At 54.7% G+C, this 17335-nt stretch overlaps 1 long non-coding RNA gene across 1 annotated transcript; it reads left to right on the top strand.

The window, feature by feature from the left end:
- The first annotated feature begins 302 nt into the window (after positions 1-302).
- On the top strand, positions 303-3254 carry LOC122486519. The gene is made up of 2 exons (XR_006298177.1): positions 303-518; positions 791-3254. It is a non-coding gene; the product is annotated as an uncharacterized LOC122486519 (long non-coding RNA).
- The last annotated feature ends 14081 nt before the right edge of the window (positions 3255-17335 follow it).

Here is a 17335-nt window from a genome sequence, read left to right as displayed (position 1 = left end):
ACCTCCACATGCCGGGCCCAGTCTCCTCACTCCCTCCCTCGTGCCGAGTCACTGCCAGTCTCTGGCTACAGGGCTCACTTCCCTTTGCACAATCTCTGTGACCTTGCCTGTTCATACGAGTCCATCTGGGAAACTCCTACATCCTTAAAAGTCCCTAAAGCTTCAAGTCAATGTGACCCCCTCCCAGTGAACCTTCCAAGGCCAAGGAGGTTCCTCCCTCCACCCTGCTCTCTGGAGTGCACACCTGTGCACCAGGGGCCACGCGGCCCTCACCTGACCTCAGGTCTGTCTCTTTGTGATGTCATAAGCTGCCTTGTCAGGAGAGCTCCGGGGAAGCCGACTCAGATGGTGATTAGCACACAGGGGTTTCTGGGGATGCACAGGTGGGGAAGGGCAGGGAGGGAAGGAAGGCATGAAGCCAAAGGAGAAGTTGGGCTGGGGTGCAATCTGAACAGAGGCCTCGGCTGACCCTGGGTGAAGGTCTGAGGCAGGGACAAGGCATTGGAGGAGGAGCAAGGGTGAGACAGGAGGTCCAGGAAGCAGGGGTGGCCTTTGGCGGGGGGGGGGGGGGGGGGGCTCTCTGCAGCACAGACATCCCTGTGGGGGCTTCAGCCTAGGGTTGACTGTCACTGGGGGCGATGCAGGTGGCACAACCCTGGGGGCATGTCCCGACACTCACCCATCACTCGTCAAAATAGCAATAAAAAATGGCATCTAACAAATAAATTTTCATCGCCTTGAATGAAATATCCTACTATTAAAGGATCTCCTCATCTCCCATTATCTTTAGGAAAACAGAACGTTCCTCTGCCACGCTGGGTGTCCCCTGGGGCTGGCGATGAGTTCTGCAGACCTCTAATCTCCAAACGCCGAGCTGCCCACAGCCCCCCCCCCCCGCTTTGGAGCCTGCGGGCAGCAAACAGTCAAATCTATTCGGACCTCCAAGGGTAAGACTGCGCCACCCAGGGGCACAAATCAGGCATTACTGCATCTATTTCAAAAGCCACAGCTCCGAGCCTAAGATGCATGTATGACATACGAGTCCCAAGAACATCTCCCAGCAAGTTTGCTGGGTTTCGCTTTTCGAACATGGTGCAGACTGCATGTTCCTTCAAACAGCTGCAGTTCGAGCTGCTGGTCAATCTCAGCCTTGCGTGAAGGCAAAGCGACAGAGACGGGGTGGGATCCGGGAGCAATACCTCGTCGTGGGCACCCTGCAGAGCGTAAGCGTGCAGACACGGAGCCTGCAAAGCAATGAATGCCTCTGTGAGGTAAGGGGCTGGGCCCAGGAGCTGGGGGAGTCCGCCATCGTCAGCATTCGACGGTCTGTCTGCTGTTCCACCTGCCACGCTTGGCTTCCGGCACGCTGTGCCTGTCACGTGGCCCGGAGGCACTCCCCTTGGAGTCCCCAGATGCTGGCTCTCCCACCTCTGTTCTTGTGTGACACAGAGGTGTGGCTATGCTCGGGGGAGCCCAGGGCTGTGGGGAGAAATCAGAAATGCGGCCAAGAGGGAGCGCGTCCAGGAAGAGCCACGGTTTGCCCCTCGCCAGGCCATCCTACACCGGTTGGACTCTTCCTCCGGGGTTTGGAAAAACCGAGCAGCCACAAGAGGCTCCCAGGTGTCCCATCTGCCGCCTTTCCTCCCGGGGGGAATCTCAGGAAGGTCTGGTGGCCGCAGCCGTGACCTCCATCACCACGCACCCGCGAATGTGAATGGTCACAGCTGTGGCCCCCGCACACACCAGGCCTCACTGCAGCATCCCCTCCCCGTCCCCATCCCAACACTCACCAACAACCAGGAGGCGTTGGGGGAGTGTTTAAAAACCATGATCACCCATTAAAGCCTGTAAGACACAGAAGACCTTCACGCGACCCTTGTCATCACAAACCAACACGCTCTCAGGGTTCCGGGCGTCATCAGTGAATAAGATGCTGCTTAAGTGACATTTCTAGATGACCCGGTCAGGCCCGCCTGTTCATCGACCGACGCCTTATGGTAGCCACGTTAACCTAAAAAGCTTTCCCAAATTTACGCCGTGTCTTCACGCCTTCTTCGGCCAGAAGCCGCGACCGCGCTCCTGCCCATCCCTGGGAACCATCCCTGTGCATACGGACCGCGGTGCTGAGCTGGCTTCCTCCTCTGTATTGGCAAGGTCATGGCCACAGCTGGAAGGCAGCCCTCTCGTCCCTTCCGATGTGTGGCCTCCCGTGTGCTAAGAGGCCAGGGCCGGGCAGTTTGTGCCTGAGACACGCCGGCCCTCCTGGGTTCAGGGCCCACTTCCCAGGCGCGCCCCACACGGCTGGGGCTTCGGGTACGGGAGCAGCAGGGGCCGCGGACCCAGCCTCTGCACTTGCCTCTGGGTTCTTGTTTCCAAGGAGCTAGAGGGTCTTACAGGCACAGGCGCTCTGAAGGCAGACAGTTTGCCCGGCCACCTAAATCCTGCTCGGTTCTTTACCGCCCCAAGCGGTGACGAGACTTTCAAGCACACGGAACTCCTGATTTCAACTCAGAACCGACCTCAACTGGGCGTGGGTGCCGCGCGGTCCGGCGGTAACTGCTCCGCACACGCAGCCAAGCAGGCGGGCGGCGGTGCGGGGCGCCCTCTGGTGTCCTCCTCTGGGATAGCCGGCCCGCAAATCCCTTCAAGGGCCAGCCCCACCGTGAGCCCTGATGGGGCCAGGAAACGCGTACTGTGACAGGTGCGGCTCCCCTCCCTGGAATCTAAGGAGTTGGAGAACAAAGGGAGGAGGGAGAGCAAAGCGCTCATTCCCAGCATGGGCCCATCCCGGTCCTTTTGCGTCCCTGCATCCCTGCCACCTTTCCCCTCCCAGCACCCCGGAGAGCCCCATTTACATCCTCTGATTTGGAGACCAGGAAACTGAGGGTCAAAGAGGTGAAGAAATACACAGAGGCTCACACAATTAATAAATAGGACCCAGGATTAAAACCCTGGCCTCCAGATTCTCGGGCCAGGGCTTATAAACATCATTATGTACTAATGAGTGGAGGAGACAGGATGGAAGTCGTTAGGGGTTGACCCAAAAGTAAGATCCCAGTGGTCTGGAGATGCAGAATGTGCCGGAGCAGGCACTGGACCTCGCAGGGTGCTCACTAACCAAAGGAAAGAAACACATCACCTCATAAGCACAGCCAAAGTATTAGATGATGTCGTGCACGAGGAAGGCATTCCAGACAGTGGAATTACTGGTCATATTTCTGTTTTCACTAGTGAAATAGATGGTTTTAAGATTGTTTTTAATATTTTATTTATTTTTGAGAGAGACGGAGACAGAGTGTGAGCAGGGGAGGGGCAGAGAGAGAGGGAGACACAGAATCCGAAGCAGCTCCAGGCTCCGAGCTGTCAGCACAGAGCTCGACGCGGGGCTCGAACCCTTGAACTGTGAGATTATAACCTGAGCCAAAGTCAGATGCTCAGCCAACTGAGCCACCCAGGTGCCCCGTGATGGTTTTAATGTTAAATTATAAACCAAAGATTAACCTACCCAATCAACTGATAGTTCAGACAATTCCACAACCCCCCCACACACACCACAACCCCCCACACACACATACACACACACACATACACCGCACACGTGTCTTCTAAGAAACGACCCCAAACCACTAGCGAGTATGGTTGCCAGAGTTAGCAAACAAAAATACAGGACATCCAGGCAAGTTTGAATTTCACATAAAAATGAATAATGTTTAGCATAAGTATGTCCCATGTAATGTTTGGAATGTGTCATAAATACTGCATGGGACATACTTATGCTTAAAAATTATTTGCTATTTAACAGAAATTTCTGCTTAACTTGACATCCTGTATTTTATCTGGCAGCCCTATTTGAGAGCTGGCTGGGGCGGGGGATGTGAGGCAGAGAGATGGGTGGGGGTCCCAGAACGCAGGAGGTGTGCAGAAAAAGAGGCAAGAGGAAACGTCAACACACACATACCTCGGGGCCAGCCTGGTTCGTGAGTGAAACAGCTATACGGACAAATGAAGTTATGCCAGGAAAATTACTCCTATGGGCTCCCTTCTGAGCAATAGTCTTTCATATGTGACTACCCTATTTTCAGTGGAGGTGGGAAGAAATGACTTTTCTATTCATAAATATTTTATACCTCTTTATATTCAAAATAAGGCATTCATTAAAGGCCCTGAATGGCATATCCTATTTTGCCCCATTTGGAATTGGTGGTGATGAAATTCTTATGGATCTGCTTTTGCATCAATGGGGCTAAAAACGTACACCTCGTTCGTCATGTCGGACATGGAGAAAACTGGTACCGTGTTTCTGGGTTATTCAAATGTTGTCTAAATACGTATGACCGATCAGTGCCTCAGGCAGCTTCCTGGCAAACCCTGCCCTTAACCCAGATGTGAACGGCACCTCGTTCGGGCAGCATGGCTCCCATCTTTGCTGGGCAAGGTGTTGAAGAATATAAACATGGCACACGGCTGGAGCTGGCTTTCCAGTTTCTCTGCCGCCGTGTCTCCACCCACTTTCCTTTCTGTCACCTTCCCTAATTTAAAAACAAGGGGGAGGGGCACCTGGGTGGCAGTCGGTTAAGCATCCAACTTCACCTCAGGTCATGATCTCGAGGTTCATGGGTTCGAGCCCCGCGTCGGGCTCTGTGCCGACAGCTTGGAGCCTGGAGCTGCTTTGGATTCTGTGTCTCCCTCTCTCTCTGCCCCCACCCCCACACTTGCTCGCTCGCTCTCTCTCTCAAAAATAAATTCATAAATAAATAAATAATAAAATAATAGGTGGGAGTTCCCAACTTTCATGCAGGGAAGAATATGAGATCTCCCCCTCGCCACAAAATCATCAAAATCTCAACAAGATGCCAGGCCCCCCACCAATATTGGAGAGGAGGGCTGGAATTATTTTATTTGAATAGGGGCGGGGGGGGGGGACCAACAAAAACAAACAAAATGCTAATCCTCAGGGCTTTGGGGGGACAGAAAAGAAAACCGACACTGTTGATGAAGTATCCGCCGGTCAGCGAGTACCATTCCGCGCCTCCGTTTCCAAGTCGAGAGCAGGGCAGGGCGATAGCGATCGACGGAGTTTGGGGGAATCGGGGGCACTGATTCACGGAAGCATTAGAACCTGGCCTGGCGTTGTTTGCACTTCAGCCAGCCAGCGTCATTATCGTCATGTCACATGTGCTGGAGGACACCCCGGGGAAGATGCTTGCTCGAAGGCCCCTCTCTTCCAAGCTGGCTGGCCAAAGACCGAGCGGAGGTCAATTCAGGGAGAAAGGTCACGTCCGATGCGCGTCAGGGGCCGCTGTGACAGAGATGTGGTTTGGCGGGCGCTGGCCCTTCCGAGGACTTCAAACACGAACACTGTACTAGTTTGCTAGGTCTGTCGACAAAGTACTCAGGCCGGCAGCTGAAGACAGGGGACGGAAACGTCCCATGTCACGGATCCAGGTGTGAACGGGGCCGGCTCCTTCCGCGGGCGGCCAACCCGCAGCGCCCCTCGTCCCCGGGTGCGTGGAAGGGCCACCCGCCCTCGTCTTCGCGAGGTGCTCCCCTCCCCGCCGTGTGCGTGTCCTGAGCGGGCCCCCCCCCCTGCTCATGGGGACACGGTCACATCGGAGCACGGCCCATCTCGCTCTGGGCCTGACTAAGCACACCTGCCAGTGACACGCGAACCCGATTTCCAAATGAAGTCACATTCCGAAGGACGGGTGTTCGGGCCCCCCTACACGTGAATTGGGGGGACACAATGTAGCCCCTAATGGATGCTTTTACAGGCCACCGCACCCCTCCTCCCAGACGCCCACCGCTCACACCCTTCGACCCCCCAGGCGCTGGCATTTGCAGCCCCACCACGCACGTGGGGTGGGGGGGGGGTGGGGGGGGTGGGGGTGCCTGTGGCCCTGCACACAGGGGCCTGCTGCGTTCACACCCTCCTCCTTCGCCCACTTGATGATGCGCCAGTCAGCCCCTCGGTTCCCCCGTCTACGCGAGAACGAGAGCGAGAGCGCGAGGCCCTGGGTGGATCCGAGAACGAGACGCTCACCCGCCCCCGCCCCCGCCCGCGAATCGGCGGGCGCAGTGCCTGGCGCGCCGCACACCCGCTGGGCGCAGGCCCGTCCCCCACTTGTCAAGAGGACGAATGGACGTGTGTGGACCCGGTTCACTGCGAATGCCGTGTAAATGTCACCCACGACTATCGCTGCCGCTGTTGTTGGCTCTCACAAAGGAGAGTTCAACACCATTGCAAGTCTCGGCGTGTAATGCAGCGGGAAGGGGGGGGGGGGGGCTGCAAGAAAGGTCAGGCAGGTGGAATCCTCAGAGAGCAGAAGGCTGAGCTCAGAGAGGTGCCATAACCAGCCCTGGGCTTCCAGCAGCCCAGGCAGGATCACGCTGAAGACAAAGGCGTCTGAGGACGTCAGGATGCTAGAAGCCATGGTCAGTTGCCACTGTTTAAACGGTATGCCCGAGGGGCACCTGGGTGGCTCAGTCGGTTAAGCGGCCGACTTCGGCTCAGGTCATGATCTCACGGTTCATGGGTTCGAGCCCCGCATCAGGCTCTGTGCTGATGGCTCAGAGCCTGGAGCCTGTTTCCGATTCTGTGTCTCCCTCTCTCTGACCCTCCCCCATTCATGCTCTGTCTCTCTCTGTCTCAAAAATAAATGAACGTAAAAAAAATTTTTTTTAAATAAAATAAATAAACGGCATGCCTGAGCAAATTAAGATTAAGACGGACATCTTCAGGAGTCTGTGCTTTATAAAGGTACAAAAGACCACAGATGCTGACAGCCCACAATCCAGAATGGTCCTGATCTGTGAGGGATGACGCATCCAAGACCCCCCTCCCCTTTTTCCAGGGCCAGGAACTGCCCCGCGTCCAGGCTCCTGAGCCCTTTGCGGCCTGCACAAGCTGGCAGTGTCCCCGCTCACGTCCCCAGCGGTCGCCGGCCGCCGTCCGGGAGACCAGCACGTCCACGCAGAGCCAGCTGGCCGCCACGGCCCCCGGGTGCCCGGTCAGTGGCAGCCAGAGGGTGACGTGGGTGAGGGCGGTGGGGGATGGGGATCCAGCCTGCTCACGGCCATTGTCTTTCTCCGCACACTCTCTAAGCTCTCTAGTCAAAGATGACCAGTTGGGCTCAAAGGGCGAGCCCGCCAAGGCCCCTAGGGCCCGAGATGCGGGGACCCGAGCCTGCTGGTTTACGCTGGCCTCAGACGTCCCACAAATTCCCTCATCTGCCTGTGGCAACAAGCTATTCCCGCAAGGGCTTCATTACTTCCTCATCGTCGGGATTTATTTGCTTCATTTTTCTTGTTAGGAAACATTTAAAAAATTAATCTCCAATCTGGGGCTGCTGTTAAATTAAAAGCTCCTCCTCATTTATTAATGGCATCGTCCGTCACTTCGATCATATGCCACAACCACCATCGCCCCCACACGGCAGCACACGTGAGGACACGTCCTGGTGACTCCAAGTCCTTCCTTCACTGTCTCCCGTTTCTGGTGAAACACTCGATTTTCCAGGGTGCCTGGGTGGCTCAGTCAGTCGAGCATCTGATTCTTGACTGCGGTTCAGGTCATGATCCCAGGGTCATGGGATTAAGCCCCACATTGGAGAGAGATTCATATTCTCTCTCTCTCTCTCTCTCTCTCTCTCTCTCAAATAAAAAATTTACAAACTCGATTTTCGGGGCACCTGGGTAGCTCCAGAGGTTAAGTTTCTGACTTTGACTCAGGTGATGATCTCACGGTTCATGGGTTCGAGTCCCATGTTGGGCTCTGTGTTGACAGCTAAGAGCCTGGAGCCTGCTTGGGATTCTGTGTCTCTCTGTCTCTCTCTCTCTCTGCCCCTCCCCCCCCCCAAATAAATAAACATTAAAAATAATTTTTTAATAAAATAAAAACTTGATTTTCCAACTACCCGGTGAACCATTGTCTCCATTATATCTGGGGGGCTTGAAGGGGCCGCTTGATAAATGCTAGCATTAAAAACTGGTGGAGTGGGCAGTGCTCTTACATGATGAACCCAGGCTGCAAGGTCACGGGGGCCTGTGTGGCCCCCTCCCACTGGCCCATCGGCGATGCCGTCCAGCCCCCATCAGCGCAGCTTACCAAATGCAGCGAGTGGTGGAGGCCACGGGCACCAGTGAAGCCATCCCCTCCTCGGCCCCTTCCTCGGCTCTGCCGGCAGTGAGCTCCCAGCCAGACGTGTGCCAAGAAATGCTTGGTACTTTGGCATCAGAGACCCACAAATGTTAGCTGAAAAATTAATTAGATGGTACTTAATATGAGAACAATCAATGGTTTTATCAGCCAACAGCCACCAAGAGTATCCCCTAAAATTAGAACAGCAAACAGATTTTCTCTCTGGTGCCAGCTCCGAACAACTGTGTTCATGGACTCTTCCAGAAGATTCTGAGACTGCATTTAGGAATGGAGGAAAGACCACTGCAGCAGTCGCCCGGGACACCCGGGCTGGAGAGAGAGGGTGGGTAGTTCAGGCGTGTCCAGGAGAGAACAGACTGAACAGGACATACACACGTGGGGGGGGGGGGGGGGGCAGGGGCCAGACTTATTTTAGGAAAACGGCCCTCACAGGTGTAGGAACTGGCAGGTGTGGAGCCCGTGGGGCTGGCCGGCAGTCTCAAAACCCAGAGAAACTTGGTGCTGCAGTGTTGAATCTGAAATACATATGGCGGCAGGATGCAGGCTAGAAATGCAGGCAGGAGTTCTTAAGGCAGGATTTCTTCTTTTTTTTTAATTTTTTTTTTTCAACGTTTATTTATTTTTGGGACAGAGAGAGACAGAGCATGAACGGGGGAGGGGCAGAGAGAGAGGGAGACACAGAATCGGAAACAGGCTCCAGGCTCTGAGCCATCAGCCCAGAGCCCGACGCGGGGCTCGAACTCACGGACCGCGAGATCGTGACCTGGCTGAAGTCGGATGCTTAACCGACTGCGCCACCCAGGCGCCCCATGGCAGGATTTCTTCTTTAGGAACCTCTCAGTCTTTTCTTAAAGCCACCGGCTGATCCGATGAGGCACACCCTCATTATGGAGGGTAATCTCCTCCACTTAAATTGTACAGACCTATACATACAGAGAAAAACTGGTGGCTGCCAGACGAGAGATGTGGGGGGATGGGCAAGATGGGGGAGGGGACGGGGAGGCACGGGCTCCCAGCTGTGGAATGAATGGGTCACGGGCACAGCAGTCACAACACAGAGAATACAGTCGATGGCGTCGTATCGACCGTGTCGAATCACCGTGTCGTACGTCTGAGACGAACGTAACTGTGTGCCAGCTATAGTCACATTTAAAAATTTTTTTTTAATAAACAAATAAATAGAAAACCCAAAGTAACTGATGTTGTAAACGCTAATCGCATCTGCCAAACAGCTTCCAGATAGCATCTAGACGAGTGCCTGGCCAACAGCTGGGCACCACAGCCCAGGCGGGCCAATCCAACACCACCCAGACCTCCAATACCTCCGCAGAACCCTTGAAACAAGGCACGGAGGCTATGCACCGAACAGGTTCTCAACAGCATCACTTCCTAGCAGAACACGGGTTTTAAAGTTGATGCACAGTCACAGAACGTAGAAGCCCCGAGGAACTTCCTAATTCCATCGTAAGTTTCCCTGAGGGCCCAGGAGGCACCCGGCTCGCTCCCCTGCCTCCTGGAAGGTCCCGCTCACCATTTCTGAAGTCCTAGAATCTCCTCCCCGACGCCTGGGAAAGGGGAAGGGGGAGGGGGGGCCTCAAGAAAAAGCGGAGTTAATATCCAATAGGCACTAATAGTTTAATAAGCTGAAATAAATTGATTCTCCATTATAAGCCAAGAGGCAACAGTCAGGCTAAATAGGCCTTCCCTTGCTTACGGCCGGCGCACGCGGTAACATACAGATGCAGCAAGACTTAATTGCTTTCGTCGAGACTGCGCGGAAGAAAGAAATCACCCAACCCAACTGCTAACACTAATGAGACTTTCGGAAAGCTCCATTGTGAAAACAGATTACCCTCTTCCCCGGTCACTTCCCCAATCTTCTGGATCCAATTTATGCACCCAGGCTCCCCGCGGCCTCCCCGCGGCCTCCCCAGCACACCCCTCCGCCAGGGAAGTAACCACAGATTCTCGGCTCCGACTGACTGGCAGTGAGGACCCGGCCCGGGCGCAGCTCCGTTTGCGTGGCTCTGTGGCTCCAAGTGACAGAGGCTGCTTGAAGTCTCTTCCCCTTCTTCAGCCACGGAGCCCACGCAACCGCACGCCGTGGTGACCCCCGGGGCCCCCGGCCCGTGGCATCATTCGGCGCTTCCGGGTCTGGCATGGGGCGTGGGCGTCCTGTCTCCGAGTCAGAACGGCAGCCGTTTAGAAGACTCGGCCACACGTCCCGTCCTCACGGCCAACACACGCTCCAAGAGTGAGCCTCCCTTCCCTCACGCAGACGTCTGCCAAACGGAAGCACCACTGGGACAATGCGACTTTGCAGGTGGCCGACAAAGGCCTCTCACAGGTCATCCTGGCTGATTCTCCAACCTCCCTGCGAGGGAAGCTGCCAGAGTCTCGTGCTGTCGACCGGGGGACGGAGATCAGGCCATCAGTCACACAGATTGCGAACGCCCGCGTGGGGCTTCAACCTGCAGAATCCGAGCTCCGCTCTTGCACAGGAAGCCGCAGGAACGTGGTTCCCTTCCAGCTCCTGAGTGGGTGGGGAGGGGCGAGCACAAAACCCCCACGCGGCACAACCACAAGTAACCAGAAGCTGGCCAAGATGCGCCCCCGGCTTCCTCGGCCCCTCTCGCCACAGGCACCTCACTGTCCCCGTCCGCCTGGAGGGGGGGCGTTCGTCATTTGTCACCTGAGTCCATAACCTCAAGCTGACTGCTTCACCAAAACGTCTGCACTTTACATCAGTTGTTTCTAATCGTAAAACCTAAAACTTTGGTCTATTAGACATTCATCCAGAATGTGGGTACTGTGTACCCCTTAAGCTTACGCAGAGCGTTATGTCAATTATGCTCAGTAACCCCAGGGGAGAAACAACAACGAATAAGGAGTCGATTTGCGGGGTGCCAGTCTGTGGGGATACGGAATCGTGGGGCACCTCCCGGGCCCCTCCTAGACCCTCAGCCCCCCACACCTGTCCCTCGCTCTTCCCCAGGCTGGAGGCCCCTGAAAGCGCCACCAGCGATCACGACCGCTCTGCTCCTCTTTGGCTGACACCCTCGGCTCAGGAGGAAGGAAGCACCCTGCCCTGTCCCTCACCGCGCTGCCCCGATGCAGCCTTCTTCCTGTCAGTCACCATGAGAACTTCTCAACCAGCGAACCAACAGCCTTTCCGGGTTTAACCAGGGACCGGACTTTGCTAGAATTATCACAGCATCTTAGATTCAGGCTCTCCCTTCCTGCCTCCTCTGCTCTACCCCTCCAGGCCTGTCTCCCACGCTTGACTGTGCGCACAGATCGACGCTCCGGCCCACGGAACATCCTGCCAGTAGCAAGGACCCAGTCTTCTCTGGACAATCACGCTGAGGGTTGACTCTTTTCTTCCAGGCCTCACAACCTATCCTTTTCTTCTCCTTCCCATTTTTCAAGATCCCTGAGCTACTGGAACCAGCGGAGAATTTAAAAGCTCGGGGACCTACGGGAATGATATTGACCTAGCTAGCGCAGCAACTGGGTCAGTCGGAACAGAAGCTGTCCACCAGCCACCGTGCGGACTAGCGAGGGCACTGAACCCCTGCCTCCAGCGTGGACTTGGCCGTTACTGGCTGAACTGTGTTCCCTGAGAAGCTGTGCTAGAAGCCTTACCTCCCAGAACCCAAGAACAGGACCTCATTTGGAAACGGGGTCTTTGCCGATGACGTTAAGATGTAAGTTAGGATGAGGTCACGCTGCAGTGGGGTGAGCCCCTAACCCAATATGACAGGTGCCCTCACGAGAGGAGACGCAGACAGGAGAACGTGCAGACACACAGAGGGAAAACGGCGGGACTGGAGGGACACAGCCGCACCCCAGGGCACCCCAAGGAGCGCCAGCCCCCCCAGACGCTGGCACAGGGAGCGTGGCCCTGCAGACCCTTGATTTCAGACCTCCAGCCTCCACTCCTGCTGTTTAGACCCTCCCCGCCACGTCCCCTCCCCGACCTGCCAGGTTGTGCCAGCAGCCCGGGAAATGATCCAGGTGCATTATTTTGTTTGGTTTGCCTTAAACAGCAGTCAGAGGGAGAGGGGGGCTAAGGAAGGAGACTGAAACTATGAGGTTGAAATGAAGGATTCTTCCCCTTCTTTCTTTCTATGGCCTCGTGCCTACCCTCGGTGCGCCGAGGAAGACAGAATTGGCTGTGTTCTCAGGGAACGAAAAGCCAGCCGTGAGCACCATCTAAGTGTTCTATTTCCTTAAGGTCAAAGGAAAGCGCCATGGAAACGCATCCGTGCACCTTGAGGCTGCCTGGACCGACTCCTGGGTGATGGGCTCGAATGTCAGCACCTGTGAGACCGCAGGGCGGGCGGCCTGAAGCACAAGGCCCAGGAAGGAGGCTCAGCCCACCCTTTTTAGAAGGAAACCTATAAACATTGATCCTTCAACTGAGCTGTGGCCAGAGACCGCTTATTACTGCCCGACGTCCACTCTCGTATTCCTTAATAATAAAACACGCGTTCTTAGCTGGGCCCAGGGCCACCGGGCTAAATGACTACATTTACCGCCATCCCATGTGACCAAGTTCCAGAAGGTGCTAGAGGGTGTGTCTGTGAGGTAACCTGAAAAGGGAGAAGCATGCTCTGTTTGCCACTTCCTTCACCAGCTGGCCGGAATGCAGGTGTGTCAGCTGGAGCTCCAGCCACTACTTTGGGCCATGAGAACGGGGGCCACAGTCTCGGGCTGGAAGGCCAGAACACTGGAGGAAACACGGGCCCCTGATGTCTTCACAGAAACTGTGAGCGCAGCCACGGACAGCCGCATGAAAAAAGAAAAAAGACCAAAACCCCTATGTATTAAAACTACTGTCGATGGTTTTCTGTCATGTGCAAAGAAGCTTCTTTTATTCACAAATAAAAACTCCACTCTTACATCAGCCCAATAAATACATGGAGGGGAAGAATTTAGGCCAATTAACTATCCTCTATCCATGGAAAGCTTCTTTGAAAATAATTAGCTTCATTAAAAGGGAATATTTTCCTACTTGCCTCACAGGAAACTTTACTCACCCTCAAGGAGAGGGTACAGAGTTTCCATAACAAGAACTGTTTAAATTATTTCTTTTTTGTCTTTTTACTGCTCTGATGCTTGGATTCGACTTATGCTTCAATCTGACAGGGAACTTGGGACTCTGTCTTCCGCTGACCTGGGTAGTCTCCCCTCCAAACTCGTAGTCACTGGATAACATTTTGATGTCCAAAATTATTCGAAGAATTTGATCCTACAAAAAATACAGTTTAACTAACGTCGGAACTAGCGTTCATCCGTGTGTCGCTCCTGACAAAGGGGACAGGTGGGCCAGCTACTACCTGTCTCTTGTCCCTCCAGTTCTCTCGTCCCTGCCTTTAGGCCCTGGCCTCATGTGCTCCTTCCTGGAGGAACTCGATTTGCTTTTCACTGCTTCAGAGTTCAGATCCACTCACACAGGAAAGTAAGCAACATGTCTGGAATTAGACCGGTGACAAATGAAGGTTAACAAAAAAAATAGCAAGGGTCTGAAAAAGCCTGAAGCACACCGCGCATTTCAGATGCCTTCTTCAAAGGGGGAAGTAGCAACCTACCCAGGAGACATCACCACCCAGGAGACATCACCACGCGGGGGACATCACCACCCAGGGGACATCACCCACCCAAGAGACACGACCTACCCAGGACACATCACCATGTGGGGGACATCACCACCCGGGGGAAATCACCACCCAGGAGACATCACCACCCAGGAGACACCACCCACCCGGAGACACTACCTACCCAGAAGACATCACCACATGGGGGACATCACCACGTGGGGGACATCACCACCCAGGGGACATCACCTACCCAGGAGACATCACCACCCACCCAGAGACACTACCTACCCAGGAGACATCACCACACGGGGGACATCACCACCCAGGGGACATCACCCACCCAAGAGACACTACCTACCCAGGAGACATCACCACCCAGGAGATACCACCGACCCAAGAGACATCACCACCCAGGGGACATCACCACGCGGGGGACATCACCACCCAGGGGACATCACCTACCCAGGAGACATCACCACCCGGGAGACATCACCACCCAGGGGACATCACCACCCAGGAGACATCACCACCCAGGAGACATCACCTACCCAGGGGACATCACCACGCAGGAGACATCACCACCCAGGGGACATCACCACCGAGGGGACATCACCGCCCAGGAGACACCACCCACCCAAGAGACACTGCCCACCCAGGAGACACTACCACGTGGGGGACATCACCACTCAGGGGACATCACCACCCAGGGGACATCACCCACCCAGGAGACATAACCACCCAGGGGACATCACCACCCAGGAGACACCACCCACCCAGGAGACATCACCACCCAAGAGACACCACCCACCCAGAGACACTACCTACCCAGGAGACATCACCACCCAGGGGACATCACCACCCAGGAGACACCACCCACCCGGAGACACTACCCACCCAGGAGACACCACCACGTGGGGGACATCACCACTCAGGGGACATCATCACCCAGGGGACATCACCACCCAGAAGACACCACCCACCCGGAGACACTACCTACCCAGAAGACATCACCACGTGGGGGACATCACCACCCACGGGACATCACCTACCCAGGAGACATCACCACCCAGGAGACATCACCCACCCAAGAGACACCACCCACCCAAGAGACACTACCCACCCAGGAGACATCACCACCCAGGAGACATCACCACCCGAGGGACATCACCACCCAGGGGACATCACCTACCCAGGAGACATCACCCACCCAGGAGACATCACCACACAAGGGACATCACCGCCCAGGAGATACCACCTACCCAGGGGACACCACCTACCCTGGAGGGCAGGTAGAGGAAGCTTCTTCCTGACACACTTCATCACCCAGGCTGACACTGAAGCCTCAAGTCCAGGACACAACCAAATATTTTTGGCAACAATAGAGATACATAGAGACGGAAAGTTTTATTCCCCAGAATGGCAGGGAGCATCTCCCCATAACTGAAAGATGGTGTGGGCACTGGGGCTGCACCTCCAGGAGGTAAGCGACAGCACGTAGGACCACTGTTGAACACATACATGTGGTAGTTGGGTGGGGGCAGGCAGAATGGCGGGCATGTGACAGAGAGGAGAGACTTCAGAGGTGTGCTTGGGAAATCACTGCAGGGGACACACTCGACTCCGTGCCAAGCACATCTCTGTGTGGGTCCCGCACAATCGGGACGGGAAAGCTAAAGCCCATCTCCCAGCTGGCCTTGCGGTGCCCTTCCGCGTGGGACCAGGGTCCATCCGGGCAGGAGTCAGCGGTGGGCAAGGCTCACACCAGGAAATCTGGCCCCGGGCAGCTCTCGGATGGCAGCTGTGGGTTTTGGCCCGAGCGCCACGTCGGGGAGGGGGCCGGGGCGTTTCCGGCTGGATCCCTGACCCTGCTCCCGGCAAGCACGTCCCCGGCTGTCCTGGGATTGTGAAGCCACCTAACACTTGCTCCTTTAAAAAGCTGCCTTGGAACCCCCGATACGCGGGAAAGCGGCGCTCGGAATGCTGGGTCTTGTATGCAAATCTCTGCCCAGCTCCTTCAGGAACTCCATGCTAAACCTTTCTGCAGTTGGATCTTATTTAAACCTGAAAGTATCGACAGCAGAAAAAAGCTCGGGGCAGGTATTTCTTAAAATCCCCTTCCAGCCTCACTCAGTTGAACGGACTTTGTGTTTTCAGTGTGTTCTATCTGTGGCCAACCAAAAGTTAGAAGTGATCGGCTCTGGAGGACAACCTCAGCGTGTACCAATGCACTGTGGCACAACTCCAACATGAATTAATTAACAGAAGGCTCTCTGGGGATAAAAAGACAACCTTGTGGAAGTAAAGGGTCCGTAAATGTTGTCTGAATTGATCGATGTTTGCACAAACTCTTGCCTGAAATCTGTGGACACAGTTGTTGAAATCCTGTCCTTGCTTCGTTTTATGGAGACAAGTCTCCCCTTGTAAATGACAGCCACGTTCCATGACCACGGGGTGCACTGCCAATGCCATTTTTATATACTCATTTTCACGGAGTTTTTCAAATCCTGCACTTTCTGACTCGTCTGACACAACTGCAGGTTTCCGCCGGGTAACCGACTTGTACTTGACCAAAAGGAAAATGAACTTGAGTGAAGAACCGGTTGGGTCCATCCATCGCCGGGAGTGGCTCCATGCCCGATGCGGCCTCTGCCCCTCAGTTCGACGCCATCGACTGGTCCATAAGCTGCATGGTCTGCCCTCCCCTTTAATCTCCACCCTGGCTGAGAATGATTCTAGCGGACTCTTAACCACAGAAAACACAGTGATGGTTACCAGAGGGGAGGTGGGGAGGGGGGGGTAGAAACAGGAGACGGGGATTGGGTGATGAGCACAGGGTGCTATAGAGGTGTTGAATCACCCTAATATACACCCAGAACTAATATTACACTGTATGTTAACTAACTGGAATTTAGATAAAAACTTGAAAAAAAAGATGATGATTCCAGAGAACAGGGACTACGTACCATCCACCTCTCCAGAGGCCACGGGAATTTGCCCATCATGAACAAACACTAAATATGTTGTCCTAAATGAATGATTCCAGAAAGAGTCACCCGCAGGCGGTGATAATTTGCATTTGACAAAAAAGAAAGCCGTGACATGCCTCCTGGCCCCCTGCGTCAAAAGCAAATCCTGACAGGGGCGCCTGGGTGGCTCAGTCACTTAAGCATCTGACTTCGGCTCAGGTCATCATCTCGTGGTGTGCGTGTTCGAGCCCCGCGTCAGGCTCTGTGCTGACGGCTCAGAGCCTGGAGCCTGTTTCAGATTCTGTGTCTCCCTCTCTCTCTGACCCTCCCCTGCTCATGCTGTCTCTCCCTGTCTCAAAAATAAAATAAACATTAAAAAAAAATTAAAAAAAAAAAAAGCAAATCCTGAGAGAAGTGAAGTCATTGCTGAGGGCTGACATGGCCCCTGATGTGTGCGTACCAAGGTCTAAGTCCAGCTAGGGGCAAAAGGAAACCCAGGATGTGTGTGGGAAGTGAAGAGACAACTGTTTACCAGTTATATTTGCACGTAGGGGCCGCTCACAGAAGCAGTGGCTTTATTTAGCTTAAAAATCAGGGGCGCCTGGAGC

This window comes from Prionailurus bengalensis, chromosome A2, assembly GCF_016509475.1.
Source record: "Prionailurus bengalensis isolate Pbe53 chromosome A2, Fcat_Pben_1.1_paternal_pri, whole genome shotgun sequence".
Classification (NCBI taxonomy): Eukaryota; Metazoa; Chordata; class Mammalia; order Carnivora; family Felidae; genus Prionailurus; species Prionailurus bengalensis.
This window is presented reverse-complemented; position numbering and strand designations above follow the sequence as displayed.